The following is a 7898-nucleotide window of genomic DNA, read 5'->3' on the forward strand; positions in this document are numbered from 1 at the left end:
TTTCCAAAACAGCCTGTGTTTGTGACGGCGGTGGTTTGTAACTTGCACAAGTTGTATGTCAGTGTTGTCAAGGACAGGGAGTAGTTGAATGCGATAGGCAGCGTGTGCTGAGAAGACCAAATCTTTCTGTAGCAAAGTGGACTTGCTTCCTCTTAATATCTAGTTATAAACTTAGTTAATCTTCAGTTTTAGTTTCTTCTGTTTGCCTGCAGAACTGTAACTCGGTTGCTAGCTCCAGGTTCTTACCAGCCCTGCTTTCTGGGATGTTCTGGGGCGATACAACCTGGGGGAGTACTCTTGGGAACCTCGGGGGGGTTCCTCTGTAATAAATCATCCCAGTGCTCAGTCCTTCAGGCGCAGCCACGTGGTGACAAGGCTCAGCCTGTGTGTGTGTGGTGATGGCATTGTCAGAAACTTGGAGTGGTTTTTATTAAATGCACGATCTCACCGAGATATCGTTGTACGCTTCAGTTTAATTTTAAAATCTTCATTTTAATATTTAAGAGGATGACATAAAATATGAATGACTGAAAAATCTCAATTGTGAAGAGATTTATGTTTTTTTTTCTCCTCTTCCATCATCTCAGTTGCATTGGAAATCCTGGCCAGGCGACGTGGTGGATGTGAACCGAACCTGTGCAGAAGGCGGTGGGCAGCCCTCTGCCTGGGAGGTTACGATGGCAGAGCTCAGAGGTGTTTATGTAAAATCGGTGCCCTTTTCCTTCCCAATGTTACACTCAGTCTAGCTCATTCTCGGTGACACTCTTACAGCAATATTATTTTCAAGCTCTTAATTTGAAGCCATATCTGATTTCATTTTCAGAAGGGGGTGAACGTAGAGCACCGTTTGAGATTTTTTTGTTGGCCATGACTCTAGTGTCCTGTAGAAGGTTTCGGTAGTTGTAGCTGTGTTTTCCGCCCTCTCATTAAGCAATGCATAGCGTACTAATGCCAACAGCTAATACCCATGTTTACTTGGAAGAGAGATTTTCGGCATGCTTAGGGTCATGTGGCTCCTACAGCTCCTGGAGGAGTATGTGTTTGTGCTACTCATGCTACCTGCCTCGTGATAGTAACAGCTCTCGAGAGTTAGAACATGGGTGCGGTTCAGAATTCGCTCCTTAATTTAAAGCTACTGAAATCTCGTTACATAGGCAGCGTGTTTGGGGGGTGTCGGCTGCTCCTGTCAAAGCCTGGCCGTGCTGCTGCTCTCGGCCTGACCTAACTGCTCCGTTGTCGTGGCAACACCAAAAAATACATCGGTCTAGCAGCGTTACAAGATGCAATCCCTGTGCCAAAGGGAGCGAGTAAACATACAGCTTTAGTGGAGGGGGGGGCATAGCTGAAACACCAGCCCAACGCCTTCGCAGAAATCATATGCACATAGGACGTCATTTTTGTTTTTGAAATAGCCCAGCTCTTCTTGGAGAAGTTTTACTTCCACGAAGTCAGATGGCCCGTGCTGGGTGAGCCCACCGGCTGTGCAGGCAGTCATTTCTTTTGCAGAACCCGTAGGCGGGCTCGGTCCTGTCTGCAGCAGCTCTCTCCCTCCACGGCCCTGGAGAAGGAGCCCCAAAGCCCATGAAGCCCAGGGCTGTAGCTCCGTGAGGTTTTCTGTTGGTATTGCTCAGTGACACCACGAACCTGCAGATCTTATCTCTAACCTCCTCCCCGAAGCTCTGTATCATGGCCTCCTGCAGCGAAACCTGACCCACTGGCTGGGGACTCTGCAGTACGCAAACACAATTAGGTAATTAAGGAGGCTCGAGCCTTATCCCTTTGTGGGCTTTGCATGGTTGACTACCGAGTTTTCCTCCTCGGTACTGGAAAGTTGTGAAGCACTCTGCATTTTGGCTGGGGAGAGCGCTGTGCTCTCAGTAGTGATGCTGTATTGGTGTTTAATTTTCTATCGTGCTTCTAGTGTTCATCAGAGAAAAGTCAAACAGGTCGTTTGGCTTTGTAAAACTGCATTTAGACCAGTTCTTTTTAAAAAAAATAAAAATTAAACCAGACCATGCCGTTCTACACCTCTGCTCCTAGCATGGATTTTTCCAGGAACTTCTGTTTGATGTGACAACTTCCAGCAAAGGCAGTGGAGCTGGCAAGCCAGCCGTTGCAGGAGGTGGAACGGGAGACAGTTACTGTTCCGTCCTTCAAGGAATGCGGTATTTTTACTGTGCTAAGGAAACGGGGTTGTTCAGTCCCGTGTTTTTGCAAGCAACACCTGAACTCGCTGTAGCTGGTGGCTCAAAACAAAGCCACTTGCGTTGGAAACAGTTTCCTCCTTGCTTATGGTTATCTTCAGCGTAGCATTGGAAGTGAAATCCAGGGCCTTTTTCTACCAGGGCTTGAAAACTTTTAAGTGGGTGGTGGGTTTTTTGTTTTGTTTTAAGAAAAACATTATCTTTCAAACTTGGACTTGAAATGCGTTTTATAATTCTAAAGGGGTTGGTAGTACGCGGAGTAAAGTTTAACGGTAGTTCTGTGCCTGGGAATAACTGTGCTGCGTGTAAACACAATTCAGAAATGTTTAGCATCTATTTTTATTCCTCAAGTCAGTGACTGAGTATGAAAGGCTTCAGCCTGCGCCGGCAAAATCATGATGGGCGTTCTTCGGGATTTCACCGAATGGTAGGTATGTTGCAAGCATCCTACGGATGGAAGCCTGGAAGTAAGCTTTAAAAAAAAAAAAAAGCCATTTTTAGTGTGTGCCCGTTCCTGCGCTTACTTGATTTGTTTGAAATGAAACGGGGGGGCAGAGGTGGTGGGGTACTTGCTCCCCTTCCCCCTGAGTGCCCGGTGGGCAGCCCGGTGTCTCCTTTCAGTCGCTGGGGCAGTATCAGTTCCTGTCGAGCTGCTGAAATTCCTCCCTGTGCTTTTTTCTTTCAGCTACAAATGCCTCGCAAGTCCCGCGTGCTGGAGGCTGGATCTGAGGACGGGCTCAGAGCTCCAGATGGATGGGGCACGTTGCCTTGGGGCACTTCACTTCAAGGGCAGGTCTGTAGGACTCAAGCCCCAAGGGGCCGGTGCCTGGAAAGAGCTTCAGGCCGGAGCTGTTTATCTGCAGGCAGGGTTCCTTGGGGCCCAAAGCCTTAATTCTAGCAGGAAGGGCAGAGTCGTGTGTTAGAGGGGCTTTAGGGTTTTATTTATTTCTTTCTCAGTACCGAGTTCTCTGCAGTGCAGCTTCAAGGGGTGGTAAGGAAATACCTGCAGAGATGTTCTTGCCTGTGGAAGTCCTCCATGCGTCTGCGGCGAACTTTTCAAATGAAATTTAGCTGTTTGTTGGTCAGGAACAAAACTTCCTGCCAAATTTTGTCTTGCTTATTGGGGTGAAGGAGGCTTTTCCCAAAGAAATAAAGCCTGTCCTTTGGTGTAAGTTTAGCTGCTACTTCTCTAGGCAAAGCGCTGTTTTTAAACAGTTCTCTTTTCATCCATAAAAGCAAATACAGCCTCATTGCTGTTCTTAACATCCCCCAAGGTAGGATTTAAGCAGAGCATAAACAGGCACAGCTGGAAATGTCATGCTTCTACGAGAAAGGCTCCTTGGAGCTCTTTTTTTTGAACTGGGAGTAAGCAGAAAGAAAAATACTGTTTCCATAGGTGCCCAAGCCACTTAAAAAAAAAAAAATCCTCATGTTTTTCAATCACATACATTTTACTGTTATGCTGCTTTCCCCGTTGACTGAGACCATACAGGGTTGGCTTTCAAGAATTTCAGACTTGGGCACATCGCAGGACGTAGCTGAAGAAAGATGATTGATTCTGTGACCGGCAGGGAAATGAGACTGAAAATGAACTAGTGACTGCCTGGTTTTTAAATTGCTTCGGTTTGAAGAGCTGGGATGTGCTTAAAGGGCATGAGAAAAGTACGGGTGTGCTGTAGGGGCTTTTTCCCTTTGTAATTTCTGACCGGGAGCAGAAGCTTATGGTGACCGGTCTTACCAAAACTTGATCTTGCAAGTGGGAACCGTGCCCTGGTGGTTTAAAAACAAACAAAAAGAGAAGAAACTGCTGGTAATTGAAGTATGTCTAGTGCACCTCTAACCAGAAGGAAGATTTATCTAAAACTGAATGAATTAAATTTTCTAATCCAAATATCGATTTCACACCAAAACCTTCTGCTGGCACTGTGCAGAAGGTGGAGAAATGGAACAGAAGGCAGGTAAGTCTGATTGCCCTCCACTGAAATCAGGAGCAATCAGTAGTTTGAGTTGGAAAAAAAAAATTCTAAATTGTGCTGTAATATAACTTTATGGTTGTTGTCAGGCATCTGTTACAGGTTTTACGCAAATAGAGTCTGTGAAGTAGGCTCTGTTCTGAAGAGCTTAAGTGCTCAGAAATTTGGGTGAGGGGCAGGATGGAGACAGGCTGCCCCACAAAAATCACAGAATCACAGAACAGTTTGAGTTGGAAGGGACCTTGAAGAACATCTAATTCCACCCCCCTGCCATGGGCAGGGACACCTCCCACCAGACCAGGTTGCCCAAAGCCCCATCCAGCCTGGCCTTGAGCACCTCCAGGGATGGGGCATCCACAGCTTCTCTGGGCAGCCTGTGCCAGGGCCTCACCACCCTCTGAGGGAAGAATTTCCTCCTAATATCCAATCTAAATCGCCCCTCTTTCAGTTTAAAACCATCCCCCCAAATGGAAAAGCTGGGCGCTTTCCTGGGAGCTGAGCAGTGAGCTCTCCTCCCTTCGGGAGCTGCCTGCTGCCCTCCCCGCAGCTCTGCCCCCCGTCCTAACTCTTCTCTTGAAGCCCTCTCGTTAGGAAGTTGGGCTCCTTCTTTATTTTCACACCGAGCTACTTCCACGGGACAGGGCTTTGAGTCCTCACCCAGTGACAAAGGTTTGTGTGCTCTGTACGGGGAGCGTAACGAGGTGTGAGTCAGCGCCAGAGGTGGATTTGCCGGCCAGCCTGCTTTCCCGTGGGGTTGCTCTCTGTCCCCCGGCATGGCCTGGCTGGACTCCGTGGCTCGTGCGTGGCTGGGTCTGGCACAGCACGTGGGTTCCGCGGCCTGCTGAGGCATCGTGTGCCGAACCGCTCCTTGGGCGGCTGGTCAAACCCTGGCGCTGACCTCCTGGATGTTCCCACTGCGGGGTCAGCTTGCCCTCCGAAGGAAAGCCCTGCTCTGGCCGAAATCCCTGTCGGTCCTCCCACCGCTGCGCACGCACCGATGCGATGTCTGGCGTTCGTGTGCCCCGGGACGGAGTCTGGGTTCCTGCTGGGTGTCTTTTTCAGCTCCCAACGAAGCAAACGGTCCCTTGCACCTCTTCAAGGGTGCCATCAAGCCAGCGTTCCCCAGCAAAACCTGCTCCCGCTAGCAGCGTACGGCTGCGCCACGTCTCTAACTGCAAGGCTTACTGGGGCCGTACAGCAAAGCTGGTTAACGCTGATGTGTTTTGGAGGGGGGCGCTGCGCCGGAACGTCTTTTTGGTTTGAAACTGCTAGGGCTGGATTAATTTCAGATGAAGGCACATGTAAACTGACGGTGGTGACAACGAATCACATTCCCTGAGTGCTTTAGAAATTATTCATAGGTGTTGAAAACCAGAGCTGTTTTATGCACAGCTCCTCTAATTCCTTTACTTTTCAATCACAGGCTTTTTAAAAATGTGTGTTTTCTCTTTCAGTGCAGACAGCGAGAGAAGGAATATTTTTAGAGAACTGCAGGGCCAAAGAACAACAACAAAAAAAGCAGATTACAGTCCTCCTTTACGTAATGCCTCTTTCTGCCTTTTGTTCCAATAACGGCTAAGAGCTAGGTGGTGTCGTACGTAGGCGTTACAGCAGGAGATGGCAATCAGGAGCCCATTTTCAGCCACCAGCCCAGGGTGAGGGGCTGGTTTTCGTTCCCCTGGATTGACTCACGCTGCAGGACTGCGTTATTTGTGGGGTCAGGGAGCTTCCCCTCGTCAAGGGCCTCTGCCAATCTGTCAGAAAATGAGCCGAATCCTGTGCCACCCGGGGTGCTGGATGTCGTAGCGAAGTGCTGCGTCCTACCGCGTGAAGGCGAGGGCGATGCCGCGACGACAGCCCTGCTCTGACACGAGGACAGCTTCGCTTTCTGGCTCTGCTGCACTTGGGGGAAGGGATTTGCAGAAGTGGCTCAGCCGTGTAAATCCTTCCAGACCTACCCAAGAAGCGAGCACTGCATCCCACCCCACACAGCCCTTCCGTGCTCACAGCTCTGCCCCGCTCCCTGCCAGGGTAATTTGAAAGGATCCAGCGCATAAAGTTATGGCGCAGAGGAATGGGAATCCCTGAATGGCTCTGAAGAGGCTGAACCCCACAGGGCATCGCCCAGCTGAGGCTGTTGAGGCGTTACAGTGAGAGGTGAGCTGGGCAGGGCGGCAGCACAAGCATGAAGAAATCTCTTGGGTCTCTTTGGGTTCCTGTCCTTTTTGAGACACGTTTGTCTGCGGAGCTGTCCCGTTAGCTTGGCCATAGCTGCAAAGCCTGAGGGTGACTGGCCCTAGCAAGGGGGATCTACAGCCTTCAGCACCAAGATTTCATTAAAATTGCACACTATCAAAGGCAATGTTTTTGCTCCCTTAGCACTGATCTGCCCCAGAAAGATCTGTCCCCAGCAGGAGAAGCTCTTCCCACCCTGTGGATGGGCCAGATGAGGCCAGGACACCGGGAGGCACCGAGGGGATGTTGGGGACGGCAGCGCCGGTGTGAGCGGTGGCACCCATGGGACCACCAGGAGCTGTCCCTGCAGGCCAGCTGAGCTCAGGAGAGGTGACTCCCTAGGAAATGGACCCCCCTGTCCTCTGTCGACAGCTGAGCAGCACTCGGCTGCTGCAAAAGGTGAGCTTCGGCACAAACCATTGGTCTTCCGACAACCAGCTCGGGGACTTGGCAAAGGTTTTCCAACACGCCCAACACCTGAGGTGAGGGTGACGGAGCACTGGGACAGGCTGCCCAGGGAGGCTGGGGAGTCTCCTTCTCTGGAGATATTCAAGGCCCGTCTGGACGCCTACCTGGGCAGCCTGCTATAGGGAACCTGCTTTGGCAGGGGGTTGGACCCGATGATCTCTGGAGGTCCCTTCCCACCCCTGCAGTTCTGTGATCTGCGGGAAAACGCTGAGCCGCTTCTGAGACTGCGGTCGGTTAAGAGGTGTCCGAGAAGGAGAACGGGAGCTTTTGAAGACCTGATTTCTGCCCCGCGATGCTCAGCGAGCAGAGCTCTGAGAAATGTATCCTGTGGTGGTGCGGTGGAGGCGCTGTTCTTGGCTCCCGCTGCTGTGAATGGCGGAGCGAGACCGGGACGCTCCTAAATACTCGGAATTCTTTTTTTAGTGAAACGCGTTTCCTCAATGGAAATAACTCTAAAACCGAGGCTTTCTCGGAATATCCCAAACATCCCAAGAGCCAGCCCCCTCTGCTCCTGCTGAGTGCGGGGCAGGATCCGCCCCCGCCAGCCGCGGTGAGAGGGAATAACGAGTGTCAGAAGCAGGGCTGGAAATCGGAGGTGGCAGCTGGGCTCCCACGGGACGGCGTGGTGCCGTGGTGAGGCATGGGCACAGCTCTCACCCAGCAGCTGCTCCTCCCGAGGAGAGAGGTTTGTCAGCAAACTGAGATCTCCTCCCCGAGCTGTCTTCAGGGATGTCCCGACGCTTCTGCTGAGCCAGTCTCTGCCAGCAGAGACGTGAGTCCGGGCCTTGGTTTCTGCTCCTGGCTTTAGCTTCTTTCCTTTCTTTTTAATGCCTAAATTTTAAAGACGGGCAAGGCACTGGAGATACGTGGGGTTTGTTTGTTTGTTTGTTTGTTTTTCCATCTAGCATTCAGTAAGACAGAAAATAAGTGCTAACTTTACGTCTATATCCAGACGCCTCACATAAAGCTACTTCTCTTCCTTTTTCTTCTGAGCTGGGAAGTGAGAAAAGCTGGGTAT

This window comes from Anser brachyrhynchus (genome assembly GCF_964034855.1).
Source record: "Anser brachyrhynchus genome assembly, chromosome: 1".
NCBI classification, from domain to species: domain Eukaryota; kingdom Metazoa; phylum Chordata; class Aves; order Anseriformes; family Anatidae; genus Anser; species Anser brachyrhynchus.